The sequence below is a fragment of the Salvelinus alpinus genome, chromosome 20 (assembly GCF_045679555.1).
Source record: "Salvelinus alpinus chromosome 20, SLU_Salpinus.1, whole genome shotgun sequence".
NCBI lineage: Eukaryota > Metazoa > Chordata > Actinopteri > Salmoniformes > Salmonidae > Salvelinus > Salvelinus alpinus.
This window is the reverse complement of record NC_092105.1, coordinates 10,732,472-10,747,423: the sequence shown is the minus strand read 5'-3', so window position 1 is coordinate 10,747,423 and position 14,952 is coordinate 10,732,472. Positions and strand designations below refer to the sequence as shown.

Genomic DNA, 14,952 nt, shown 5'->3' with positions numbered 1-14,952 from the left:
ACATTTCTCTATTGTGTTACCACAGTTTCAGGTTCATTTTTTCTGTAAATGAAAGTGAAACTTAGGTTTAGAGAAACACATCACAAAACTTTCCATCAGTTGGGCGTGCATGCAGGGACAACTGGGACAGTAGCTAGTGGCTGCAGTGAAAAACAGAGCTGTCTGTGCCTGGCGAGGCTAGAATACCCCATGCAGACACACTCTCCACCTTCCAAACAGTAAATAATTAAACATTGTTATTCAACAAACATGGTCCAGGAGAGTTTTTGGTATAAATTATGAGAAAGATGAAGTAAGCTCCCTTCACTCATGCAGAAAGGGGCTTGGCTTTAGAGAACAAGAAAACAATATTTGTGAAATATTTTGAAATTGATAATTGAAAATTAAAATGGACCTTTATGTATGCCATTTGTTATCAGAAGAATAAAGGAGACCAGAGACCATGATCAGGTTGAAGGGTTTTAAACCTTTAATATGTTACAGTGCTGACTACGTAAATAACAGGAAAGTACTCAGTGATCATGTGCAAAGATCCATAAACTACGTTGGGTTCAGCAAATGAAAAAGATTGAGGTCACAATGGACTGTATCACATAATATAATTTATTGTCTTCCACATTGATTTGTCTAGAGCTCTTTGTCATATAATATGTATCATGTGTAAAATAATATTTCAATACAATGAATACAAATATAATGCAGATCCAATAGAGGACACATGATGCCCCAAAAATTAATTATCAATTTGTAAAAGTATACTTATCAAGTAATATCAGTGTATATACCCTAAAGTGAATTATTTTCTTGTCAGAGGCCTGAATATAATCTCTTTTAAAAGTGTCATCACGATTCAGAAAAGGCAAGGTGCGTCACAGCAGTTCACATTGGTTTGAGTCGAATAAACCCATGTCTCTTACGTATGGCTTTGAAATCACTAATCAGAAAGACAACCGTGCTGTTCTGTTTACTTGTAAAGGAGTGTTGTAATTGAGCAACTCAGTGTATTGACAATAGCAGACATGGTGGTTAGAGTGATGTGTCATCGGGGGAGCTGCCCGAAGCCGTTTCAGCAGTCGCAAGCGGACATAACTCATGACGACCTCGTCACCTTGGCTACCAGCTCGTCCACCTTAGCTACCAGCTCGTCACCTTAGCTACCAGCTCGTCACCTTGGATACCAGCTTGTCACCTTAGCTACCAGCTCGTCACCTTGGATACCAGCTCGTCACCTCCAGCTCATCACCTTGGCTACCAGCTCGTCCACCTTGGCTACCAGCTCGTCTGCCTTGGCTACCAACTCGTCCACCTTGGCTACCAGCTCGTCTACCTTGGCTACCAGCTCGTCACCTTAGCTACCAGCTCGTCACCTTGGCTACCAGCTCATCCACCTTGACTACCAGCTCGTCTGCCTTGGCTACCAACTCGTCCACCTTGGCTACCAGCTCGTCCACCTTGGCTACCAGCTCGTCTACCTTGGCTACCAACTCGTCACCTTGGCTACCAACTCGTCACCTTGGCTACCAGCTCGTCCACCTTGGCTACCAACTCTCCACCTTGGCTACCAGCTCGTCTACCTTGGCTAACAACTCGTCACCTTGGCTACCAACTCGTCACCTTGGCTACCAGCTCGTCCACCTTAGCGACCAGCTCGTCCACCTTGGCGACCAGCTCGTCCACCTTGGCGACCAGCTCGTCCACCTTGGCGACCAGCTCGCTCTGCCGGCTCTCATGGCTAAAGCCCTCCACCAGTGACATGCAGGCCTTTGTTAAGCAGCAGAGCATGTGGAAACTGAGTCAGGGTGAGCAGGGTGCACCAGGGCCATGTGACTACAGGCGCTGCCTCGCTCTAGGGCCTCCATGGAGAGCAGCTGGCTGAATCTCCACAGGTCGGGCTACCTGACCTCTGACCTCTGGATCTCTCTCTGGCCCCCTCCCTGACCTACACTGGAGCGCACTAGGGCCATTATCTAAAGGGCATCTCTCTGTGTGTCTGGGACCCCCTTGGGGAGGCTGTAAGTCTTCCCTTCAGTGAGTTCACATGGGCCAGCATTGTTCCCAGACTCATGTCACTCAAAGTCACAACACTGGCCATGTTGAGGTGTTCAGCCACAGTGGAGGGTTCAGCTCCAGAGGTGTATAGAGAGATTGTGTTCTCTACCTCAACACTGAGGTCGGTAGGGAGTGATTGGGTCCCTTGACCTCCAGAGAACGGCTGTGGGATGGGGTTTTCTCCCCCTTCATCTACATCGTCCCCAACCATGTTGGTCTTCCTCTTGGGGAAGCATTGAGTGGCACCTCCTCCAGGCACATCCACCACCTCCTGCGGTGCAGTCTGGGTAGTGGCATGGCCCGGAGCTGCTTGGCATCCCGTGACTGAGAGCTAACTGATCTAACAGACCATACTGAGCCCTGAGACAAGCTCTTGGAAAGTGTCTTGGAAAAAGCAAATCTCCCCTCTGTGGCTTGGTGGGGTCGTCGGGTGACTGGACTCTCTGGGCGCTCCACCCGTTCAGAGTGGCTTTTGTTTTTTCCAGCAGCGCTTCGAGGCTCCCAGAGCCCGGCGTGATGCTGCTCCAGCTCCTCCTCAGCATCCGACTCCTGAGGCTGCTTGTGATACGTTCACATGGGTGTAAGCTTGAGAGGAATGCCTGGGTGCAGTATGGGAGGGACTCAGGGCTGTGGCACCCCTGCTGCTTTGGCACACTGGGAACACTGGACTCTGGACGTGCTGCTGCTACTGGTGAATGATGGTGGTGAGTTGGTGGTGGTGGCGGCGGAGTTGACCTCAGAGAGAGCTGAAGAGGAGTCTTTCCCAGCAGCCGTCTCCAGCTGTGTACAAGCTACACTACGGGGGAGCAGAAATAGAAAGAGAATCATTAAGCATCTCCCTGACAACATGGTGCATTGCTTTGATCTCTCATCACCCTTTCCTGTTTTCATCAGACGACTTTTTAGTAAGATTTTTTTTCTCTAATGATGCTTTCATAACATAGCTTGATTTCTAGAGAATGGTGTAAAATAGAATAACGTTGCATTTCAGCACTTTGACCAACTCTCCCTGCAGCAAGTTTTGCATAATGGACCGAGAAGGCCTCACGCACAGCAATATTATTACATCTTACAACAATCCTCTACACATCACAGGAGGTTGGTGGCACCTTAATTGGGGATGACGGGCTCATGTTAATGACTGGAGCGGAATCAGTGGAATGGTATCAAATATATCAAACACGTGGTTTCCATGGTTTCCATGTGTTTGATGCCATTCCATTCGCTCCTTTCCGGCCATTATTATGAGCCATCCTCCTCTCACCAGCCTCCTGTGCTACACATGCATGCACTGTATTATTGTATAAATACTATTGACATTCTACTGTCTTTCTGCCTGAAGGGATGATTATACCCTGTCACTCTGACGCGTATCCTAATCCCCACGAGTTAATCATTTATCAACAGCCACACTTCCCTCCTGGAATTGTTTCCCAAAGCCACTTAAAAATCCACTTAAGAATTAGATTTTCCTGTGTTTTATACATATTTCCACACTATGAGGTTGGAATAATACTGGAAAAAGACCTGTAAGCACACAGACATCATAGGAATACACTTATTTAGTTGTACCTGTGGTTTCTTTGATCTTGGGCATCCGTTGGCAGTCATCTCCTCGTATGGTACCGAACCCAGGCTCAGCACTGGTGGCTGCGTGGATCTTCCTCAGCAGGGTTGGGTCCATGGTCTGATGTCTAGCCTTGCCTTGCTGTGTGGCCTGGCCTTGGGTGCCATAGGCCTTCTCCTCCCAACTCATATGGCCCATTCCCTTGAGGGAACACTCCGACAGTAGATGCATGTTTTCTCCGGCGCAGAGGGGGGAGTCCATGGGCGTGACACATCTGCTGCTTCCTGTACTGCAGCTAGCGTCTATGGAGGAACACTGTGAGCTCTGGAGGGAGTGGACACCCTCGCTGCTCTGTAACGATGGCATGTGCTTACTAAGGTGGTACTCATAGAGCCGTGTGACATCCTGCTCGGCTGAGGGGATCCTCGACTGCTGCTGCTGCCGGTCGCTGCCGGGTAAATTGGCTTCCTGGGTACTGTGGGGGTCTTTGGCGAGAGAGAGGGAGTGTGAAACCTCTAACTGCTGGCTCCTCTCATCCCAGTCCTGCTTGTCTCCCTTAATTGTTACCCTGTCAGAGAGGGAGGCTTGTGAGTCATTCACACAGTCTGGGGAAAGATTGTTGGCCACTTTGTTTTCAGGCGGCCGGTGATATCTTGGGGGCTTCTCTCGATACGGATATGGCGTTCGGCCCAACTCGAATTGGTTCATGTATGGAGATTCCCTTACAATAGCATTATATTTGGGTGGCTCCCCTCTATTTGAGTGGACTTTGCTGTTTCGTTTTTCTCTTGAGTCACTGGTATCTCCCTGAATCCTGCCCTCAGGGTCACTGTGCTTTCCTGGCTGCTTGCTCATCAAAGAGCCCATGTGCAGTTTGCTAAAGTAGTCGGTGGGGGACTTGGTCTCCATGGTCTCTGGCTCCATCTCTCCCCTTTCTGAGTAGAGGATCTGGGTGGATGACACACCCGAGGACTTGGCCCCTTCCTCTTTCTTCTTCTCCTCCTCCTCCTCCCCCTGGGTCTCCTGAGGGTCGTGCTGTATGGCCAGGGCCGTCCCGTCCTCATACCGTGTTACAGGAAACTCTATTTTCTCCTCAGTCAGAGTGTGGTAGCCCTCAGTGGTGGCCACATACAGTCTCAGGTGGGTTTCAGAGAGTTTCTGGGCAGCGACCAGCTCTGAGCTCTCTGTCATCTCAGAGGAGTTAGTCTCGTTGCCAGAGTCTGACGAGGACTCGGGGCTAAATGCCCTTGATATTTCTATACCTGTGTGCCACAGAGAGAAAGACATTTTATTAACAACTTCACCTGAGAGATATTATAAAATAGTACACATTTCATTGGTACAAAAAGAATGAAAGCTGTGAGTTGAAATGCATTTGTGCACTGTTCATAAATTATAAAACAAACAAAATGATACACAGAAAAAGCTCTGGAGACAAAATGAGTGTCACACAGCAAATGTTTTACGTTCAAAATGAATGACACAATGCACACACAAAATGGAAACACAGAACAAAATGGTTTTTTTATTGAAAAATCAACAACAAATGAAAAACGTTCATGTCTGGATAATTTGCGTGGTGTTAATGAATAAACGTTACAGTAGTGTAAGAAGAAGAACCTGTGCTATTTTCTGACTGTGGTTTTGGGCTCTGCTCCTCAGAAGCTGCCAGGGCCTCCAGGGCCTGTAATGTGGACACCACAGCTTCGTCCAGGGCCCCCTCAAGGCCCTTCTCCACCTGTGTGGTGACTGAGTCTATGAGGGACACTGGGATATTATCACGGGTCCCCTGGCCCTTCTTGACAGGCAACCGGGCCCCCCCGTGCTGCTCGTCCTCATCAGAGCGGTCCCTGAAGCCTGGGGGCGGGGCTGCGATGGCCAGGTTGAGGGAGTGAAGCAACACATCTTCGTTATCTTTCTCGTCCTTACCCTCCCATGGCGGGGGCAGGGAGGTCAGGTCGATGATGTCATCGCTGGACCCAGAGAGCGTGAGGAACCTAGCCTTGTCCAGATCCCCCATCAGTCCCATGTCCTCCTCGCAACTGATGTCCTCCTCGTCCTCGTCTGCGTCTGTGGTGTCCGCATAGCATATGTCGTGCAGCAGCGGCTCCTCACTGCACTCGGTGATGCCGAAGATTTTGTCAGCGTAAGGATATCCCTCCCCGGCCATCCCCATGGGATCCCTGCTGTTGTAGTCCTCATCTAGTCGCTCATACATGGGGTCGTGTAGAACCTCTGGGCCTTCCTCCATCAGCCTCTGGTAGCCCAGGTTCTGGGGGTCCACACTGTCTAACGGAGGATCCCCGAAGGTGAAGGAGACCTTAACGCTGCGGGGGGAGTCCTGGGGTTTGGGCCTGGGGACACAGAGGTAGGGTTGGGGGTGTGTTGGACCACTGGTCCCCCCTCTGGCATCCACCCTCTCTGCCATTTGCATGCAGTACTGGGGCGGCTGCTGGATCTCAGTGATATAGCCAGGGTCCATGTAGTCTGTGTCTCTATTGGTGGAGGGCTCTCTGATGCAGCGCTGGTTGTTGTGGTGCTGGTGCTCCTCACATCCCCTAAAGGAAGCGCTGTATGTCCACTCTATGGCCTGGTAGACCTGCTTTACTCTGGAGTCATGGCCTGAGGATAGGAACCAAACCAGGGGTTGATAATCAGGTTTCTGCAACAGCAGTTATATTGTATCGACTTAGAACTGCATAGAGTCTAGAGACTCACCGGTGTTGACTACATTCCCTGTTTTGACCACGTTGAAGATGGAACGACGAGAGTCCACCAGTAGTTTGTAGTATCCAGCAGTCAGACAGGCCAGATTCATCGCATCAGTGGACTCCATTAGTAGAGTGATGGGCTAGAAGATAAGAGGACAACAATGAACACACACTAACTGGAAATAGACTAAGATTAAATAATGTCAGGAGCTGAATTAAGACAAGGCTTAGTGGTATTCTAATGGTTCTCATTGAGCATTCATTTCCTTGCTCAATATTATTACAGAATATCATTTTGTACTAGAGGTACTACTTTTTTTGTTGCATCAAATGAGCATTTCTCAGATTTTAGGGTATTTTGGTATTAGTACTTTAATTAAAAAGTAAACATAACATTTCTAAAACTTGATGTAGATGTATATTTTATTTTGTTTATCATACTTTCATTTCATGTCCGTCTATGAAAAACAAAGTGTTTTTTTGTTTAAAATCTATGAATTATTTAGATGAATGGCTATAAACCGATCTCTGAATGTGCTACGACATAACCATTGCGGGTATTTGCTTTGTCTGTGGCGCCAGCTTCAAGTGCTTTCAGATTTCACATCCTATAGTATGTCACACAGGCTCAGAAAAATACTACTGTGTCCGTGGGAACCAGGGCAATTTTGAGGGCAAATCTGATTGATTTCTAAGCGGGCATGTCGGACGACGGAACCGGTTCCGTGACCGCGCATGTCCCCTAAAAAGGGTTTTTAATCCCAGTTCATAGAGAATGTTACAAACTGGACTATATGTAGTAACTTACCTTGAACAGATGGTGATTGGGTCTAAATAGGCATTTGGCGTTTGGTAGTCTAAATTCATTATACTCCTCTTTAACTGTCATTTTATGAAAGTCAGACTCTTCCCACATGCCAACTTACTTTTCTCAGCTTCAGAAGCATCTTTATTCACACCATGTTGTGTGGCTATCCTTAGATACAGTGCATTCAGAAAGTTGTCAGACCCCTTGACTTTTTCCACATTTCGTTACGTTACAGCCTTATTTTAAAATTAATGAAATAGTTTTTTATTTCTTCATCAATCTACACACAATACCCCATAATGACATCACAATACCCCACAATGACATCACAATACCCCACAATGACGAAGCAAAAACGGATTTGTAGAAATTTTGGCCCAAAAATAAAAACTGACATTTACATAAGTATTCAGACCCTTTACTCAGTACTTTGTTGAAGCACCTTTGGCAGTGATTACAGCCTCAACTCTTATTGGGTATGATGCTACAAGCTTGGCACACCAGTATTTGGGGAGTTTCTCCCATTCTTCTTTGTAGATTCTCTCAAGCTCTGTCAGCTTGGATGGGGAGCGCTGGTGCATAGCTATTTTCAGGTCTCTCCAGAGATGTTCGATCGGGTTCAAGTCCGGGGTCTGGCTGGGCCACTCAAGGACATTCAGAGACCTGTCCCGAAGCCAGTCCTGCATTTTCTTGGCTGTGTGCTTAGGGTCATTGTCCAATTGGAAGGTGAACCTTCACCCCGATCTGAGATCCTGAGTGCTATGGAGCAGGTTTTCAACAAGGATCTCTCTGTACTTTGCTCTGTTCATCTTTCCCTCGATCCTGACTAGACTCCCTGCCGCTGAAAAACATCCCCACAGCATGATGCTGCCACCACCATGCTTCACCTTAGGGATGGTGCCAGGTTTCCTCCAGATGTGACACTTGGCATTCAGACCAAAGAGTTCAATCTTGGTTTCATCACACCAGAGAATCTTGTTTCTCATGGTCTGAGAGTCCTTTATGTGCCTTTTGGTAAACTCCAAGTGGGCTGTCATGTGCCTTTTACTGAGGAGTGGCTTTCGTCTGACCACTCTACAATAAAGACCTGATTGGTGGAGTGCTGCAGATGGTTGTCCTTCTGGAAGGTTCTCCCATCTCCACAGAGGAATTCAGGAGCTCTGTCAGAGTGACCATCGGGTTGGCGGTCACCTCCCAGACCAAGGCCCTTCTACCCCGATTGATCAGTTTGGCCAGACGATCAGCTCTAGGAATAGTCATGGAGGTTCCAAACTTTTTCCATTTAAGAATGATGGAGGCCACTGTTCTTGGGGACCTTCAATGCTGCAGAAATATTTTGGTACCCTTCCCCAAATCTGTGCCTCGACACAATCCTGTCTCGGAGCTCTACAAACAATTCCTTCAACCTTATGGCTTGGTTTTTGCTCTGACATGCACTGTCAACTGTGGGACCTTATATAGACAGGTGTGTGCCTTTCCAAATAATTTCCAATCAATTGAATTTACCACAGGTGGTCTCCAATCAAGTTGTAGAAACAAAGGATGATCAATGGAAACAGGATGCACCTGAGCTCAATTTCAAGTCTCATAGCAAAGGGTGTTAGGTGGAGCAGCACAGTGGAATCCAAGCGCAGACTCAGACAGGAAAACAGGGATAAATGAACCCAGATATTTATTGTAACAGGGAGAGATGAAGTGCGGATCCAGAGAAGTTCGGATGAGTTGTAGGAAACCAGATGTGGAGGCTGAGGTTTGAGTGAGCTGGGTTGGGACAGGGTAAACAGGTCCAGAGGGGAATCCAAGGGAGTGATGGTGGGCTGAATCCAGAACAAGGTAGCAGGGTGGTGAGATGTGGAACAGGAGACAGGAAACAGAGTCAGAGCAGCAAGACGAACAGAGATTACGATCTGGCAGAGGGGAAGTGGCAGGACTGAGTATTTGTAGAGGTCTAGATTATGGAACGGGTTGCAGCTGGTGGGGAACTGCTCTGACCCCAGCACACCTGTCTCCAACCACACAATCACACAGAGAGAGGGAGAGGGAGAACTAGGGGAATGGCTGCAGGTCAAGGAGACACTGGATGTCCACTAGGGGGTGTGGCAGGAGGAGCAGATGTGACAAAGGGTCTGAATACTTACAGTATGTAAATAAGGTATTTCAGTTTGAATTTATTTTATACATTTGCAAAAGATTCTAAAAACCTGTTTTTGCTTTGTCATTATGGGGTATTCTGTGTAGATTGATGAGGGGGGAAAAGTATTTTATCAATTTTAGAATAAGGCTGTAACGTAACAAAATGTGGAAAAAGTCTAGAGGTCTGAAAACTTTCCGAATGCTCTGTAAATTCTTCAGACTTGTATAGAGGAAATTGTTGTAACATTTTATTATATTATATTTTTATTTGGAAATATTTACCAAAAATGCAGTTTACCTACATATTTCTGTATTTTTATAGATTAAAATAATAAGAATTATTTAACCTTTATTTAACAAGGCAAGTCAGTTAAGAACAAATTCTTATTTACAATGACGGCCTACAATGATGGCCTATAGATAGAAAGATAAAAAAACAAAATGTCTTAACAAAATGTTACATATTTTTATAGAATATTTCAGAAAAAGTTTAATATTGGTGTCAATATTCAACTGATAAAAAGTTCATTGTGATAGGATTATTGGAAAAAAATACCACACTCAGAATGAGTTCATGTAGAAGATTTCACCTTGACATCCAGAACATGTAGCTCTACCCTGACGTTCTTCTCGTCCTCTGTGTACATCTCGATACGGTTGACGTGGCTGAAGTCCGCCAGCAGCGCCACCAGGTTAGTCTTGGTGTTGATCACATGACTGATGCCATACCTGGGACCCACTAGTAGAGTCACCTCTGTGTGCTTCTCTCCTTGCTGTGGGCATAAAGCAGAAGGGAAACCATTGAAAGACAATACACACGGGGGCGGAATGGGACCACATATTGGCCGTGGCATTTCTAACACACCGGACCATTTTTTTCCTTGAAGACCCCACACCAGCCCATTTCCCCCTTGAGGCCCATACACCAGCCCATTCTTTTCCTTGAAGCCCCCACACCAGCCCATTTCCCCCTTGAGGCCCATACACCAGCCCATTTTTTTCCTTGAAGCCTCCATACCAGACCATTTTTATCCTTGAGGCCCTTACACAGGCCCATTTTATTTCTTGAAGCACCCACACGGCCCATTGTTTTCACTTATGGCCCCCATATTAGCCAGATAAGGATCATTTTGTGCAAAAAATACAAGTTAGACAGGCCCACTGCTAAAAATGGACAAGCCCATCTGGCATTTGCCCGAAATGCAGATGGCAGCTCGTCTCTGGATACACAGACTCCATTAATAACTTATTATGAGATATGATATTCTGATATTTGATGTGTCGTTACTCAAAAGTTCAGAAAATAAGAGGTAGTTATTTACCAGCAGTATAGATTTAAACACCCGCCCTCCATACAGTCTCAGGTCACTGAGATACTTCAGATAGTGGACCTTGGCCTGCAATGCTGACAGCTGAAAAAGAACATGAGCAATTTAGGCTACTGTCGTTGCATTAATGTGCACAGAGGATTTATTTTCCAAAGAAGGTGGCGCTGTGATTGGTCACAGTGACGCATTACATTATCTAACAGTGGGAAATGTATGAGAGCATGAGAAATCAGGTTCAGTATTCCACTAGGTGGTGCTCTTTCCCAATGTGCTGCATTAAGAGTGAGCTGGAGAAGAGGGGGAGAAGAGGAGACAGGAAAGAGAGGGAGAAGAGGAGACAGAAGAGAGAGAGAGAGAGAAGAGACGAGAGAGAGGGAGAAGAGACAGGAGAAAGAGAGAGGGAGAAGAGGGGACAGCAGAGAGAGAGAGAAGAGGAGACAGGAGAGAGAGAAAGAGAGAGAGAGATAGAGAGAGAAGAGGAGACAGGAGAGAGAGAAAGAGAGAGATGGAGAAGAGGAGACAGAGAGAGATATGGAGAAGAGGAGACAGAGAGAGAGAGAGAGAGATGGAGAAGAGGAGACAGAGAGAGAGAGAGAGATGGAGAAGAGGAGACAGAGAGAGAGAGAGAGAGAGAGAGAGAGAGAGAGAGAGAGAGAGAGAGAGAGAGAGAGATAGAGAGAGAGAGAGAGAGAGAGAGAGAGAGAGAGAGAGAGAGAGAGAGAGAGAGAGAGAGAGAGAGAGAGAGAGAGAGAGAGAGAGAGAGAGAGAGAGAGAGAGAGAGAGAGAGAGAGAGAGAGAGAGAGAGAGAGAGAGAGAGAGAGAGAGAGAGAGAGAGAGACAGAGACAGAGACAGAGACAGAGACAGAGACAGAGACAGAGACAGAGACAGAGAGAGAGAGAGAGAGAGACAGAGAGAGAGACAGAGAGAGAGAGAGAGAGAGAGAGAGAGAGAGAGAGAGAGAGAGAGAGAGAGAGAGAGAGAGAGAGAGAGAGAGAGAGAGAGAGAGAGAGAGAGAGAGAGAGAGAGAGAGAGAGAGAGAGAGAGAGAGAGAGAGAGGAAACAGGAGAGCGATAATAAAGGTACTCTACCTTTTTTCCAGGAGGTACCAGATTCTGGTTGGTTTTGAGAATGTGTGTTAGGGCTTTCTTGATGTTCTTCTCTTTCATACTGGATAGTACTGCAGGAGGGAGGAACAGTGCCAAACCCCACTCCTTCCTGTAGAGCAAGAAACCATGGTAACACAGGTTTAATGTACAACAGAAGAATGCATTCGTCCAGCAACAATCAATCACTTTATAAAGAGGGGGTGCATTGATTAGCCAACAGCTAGTCGATTATAATCAATATGCATATTAAATACCTGTGGTATTTATGACGCACCAATCAATGGGGAAATCATTACTGTATCTGACATGGATGTAATTCCTTCATGAAGACACCCAAGCCAGATAATGATTTTTTATTTCCAGATTATTCTCAAGTCACTGAGTAAGTGTTGAGAGTCTAATGTTGTGAGGGTGTCAAAAGCTCTCATAACAATGTGTTGCTGGACTGAACATGTAAGGAAATGCAGTGCCATGTTTAAGGAATCACACTAGACATTGGATCTGTTCTGTGTTGACCTGGTGGTGGGAAGCAGTGTGAAACCCAAGCTACTCACTCAATGTACTTGAGGGAGACTTTCTGCGATTGTTTGGTGTTAATGGTGAGGATGTACATCTGCAGGGCAGCCAGACGCAGGGCCGTGTCGTATTTCAGCTCTGACCCAAATCTCTCCAGCACCACGTCATTACAGCTCTTGGAGAAGAGGAGGAGGAAGATAGGACAGGAGAGAAAAGCAAAGGGGAGAGGAGAGATGTTACACTGGTTAGACTATTGTTCCTGACCTTGAACCAGACAGAACTAGTACACAGTAACTATGGTATGAAGTTACATTTGGCTCCCCTAGTATCTCTGGTTGTGGTGGGCTCCAAGTCAACAGCAGATCATTTACATTTTTCTGAGCTAATGTTTCTACAAGGAATCTTACCAAATACACATCAATGAATATCATAGAAAAATATACATTTTGATAACACAACAAACCTGATACTTTTCAATCAGGCAGTGTTGTCTTCCATGTGCTGTGACTCACCTGAACATAGAGGTATTCAAACGCCACAGCATCTCTCCTGAGGAGGTCAATGGGGTCCTTTGGGACAAAGCTGATGCGGAAGAAGCATTTCATCTTGTGCGCCCCTGGTCTCTGTGTTGCCTAAGGCACCAGACCAGGACAAGGAAGTGACATTTAGTGATGCGGTGTCATGAATAATGAATAATGGATTAAAGATACTGCCATTTAAATGCTGACATTTATTTTAAAAACTCATTACAAACCTATAAAATAAGCTTCAAATCTATATCCTCGTTTGTATGCTTACAGAAACAAAACAAAATGTATAACTCACATTTGTTATAACAAATGTATTTAAGACCAGAATGATAAACATTGTTTTATTACAGTTTTTCATTTTTATATTGAATATATAATACTGACCTGTCTTTTTTGTGACTGTATCACATATTTAAAATGAGCAAAAGGTGAAAAACAATTTCTCAGCCACATTATACTTATATTCATCAACAGTCTGTTGGGGTGTCTGCATAATGTTCACCGTTACCCTACAATCATTCAATCACATGCCCACCAACATCCATTTCACACTGACTATGAGAAAAAAAGCAGGTCATATTTGATTACACTGTATTGGGGCCTAATATTGTCAATCTGTCGTCTACCCGAGCATGAAGCCACCCCACTGTCATCCCCTCCCCCTCCCCCCATGACGTCTCACCTGAGTTAACATCTCCTGCTCGTGGAGGAGCATGAGTCTGCTGGCCGAGCCCTCGTGTCTGTGCTCCAGCATCAGCGAGAAGTGTTCAATACTCTTAATGAAGAGCTTCTCTTGCAGGGTCAAGATGACATCCTGTCACACAGACAGAAGACACATTCATTATTCATATGTTACTGTATGTGTCAGGCACGTGCAGGGACCACCAAGTGACAGAGTGAGGTGTGACGAGAGGAGAAAAGCTGTGTAAAGCACACATTTGCATTATATATACCCTAGCTAAATATGTATGTATTCTTAAGCAAAAAAAAAATACTGCATATCCTAGTAAGATAATGGAAAATAAATGGGGTTTGAGTCTCAGTAAAAACCTATTCAAAATGGAGGATTTTTTCACATCCCATAATCATAATTGTACAGCGCATAACTTGACATTGTGTCAGCCGGCGTTACATAATATCACACAGATAAAAAACGTACACGTTTGGAGATGTTTTGTTTATGAGGGAAAAAAGCCCTGGCCTACTTCTCCATGCTTCACAGGTACATGAAGTTCCAGCTGACGTGCCTTCGTGGGAGTGCTTTGTGTAATGCACATTTGGACACCTGCTGAATCCTAATGAAGTAAAGATAATATGATATGCTGCTGTGTTCAAAGCAATGAACTCTTCTAGAAGTGGCCTATGAATGATGTAAGGTTAAATAGAAAAGTCATTTTTTTTTAAACGAAACACTGTCCCCATTACGATGTCTTAGTGAATGCCACAGCGTACCCTACCTTAATGTCTTAGTGAATGCCACAGCGTACCCTACCTTAATGAATGCCACAGCGTACCCTACCTTAATGTCTTAGTGAATGCCACAGCGTACCCTACCTTAATGTCTTAGTGAATGCCACAGCGTACCCTACCTTAATGAATGCCACAGCGTACCCTACCTTAATGTCTTAGTGAATGCCACAGCGTACCCTACCTTAATGTCTTAGTGAATGCATTTACATTTTTACATTTAAGTCATTTAGCTGACGCTCTTATCCAGAGCGACTTACAAATTGGGAAGTTCATACATATTCATCCTGGTCCCCCCGTGGGGAATGAACCCACAACCCTGGCGTTGCAAGCGCCATGCTCTACCAACTGAGCCACACGGGACCACAGCGTACTGTACCTTAATGGACGTGTTCCTGTCAAACTTAAAGGATTTCGTCTGTCCGTTCTCCAGGTACACCTTCAGAACATTTGTCATGAAGAGCAGAGAGTTGTCCTTCACAGATTCCTGGAAATAAGAAGAAAATGGGGATGATTACCATAGCTTCCATATTGATCAGTGGGCTACACTGTGAAATGGGGATGATTACCATAGCTTCCATATTGATCAGTGGGCTACACTGTGAAATGGGGATGATTACTATAGCTTCCATATTGATCAGTGGGCTACACTGTGAAATGGGGATGATTACTATAGCTTCCATATTGATCAGTGGGCTACACTGTGAAATGGGGATGATTACTATAGCTTCCATAT

At 45.7% G+C, this 14,952-nt stretch overlaps 1 pseudogene; it reads right to left on the bottom strand.

The window, feature by feature from the left end:
* Window positions 1–446: 446 nt before the first annotated feature.
* LOC139546291 (FERM and PDZ domain-containing protein 4-like) overlaps window positions 447–14,952 on the bottom strand; it is a 77,715-nt pseudogene continuing 63,209 nt past the window's right edge.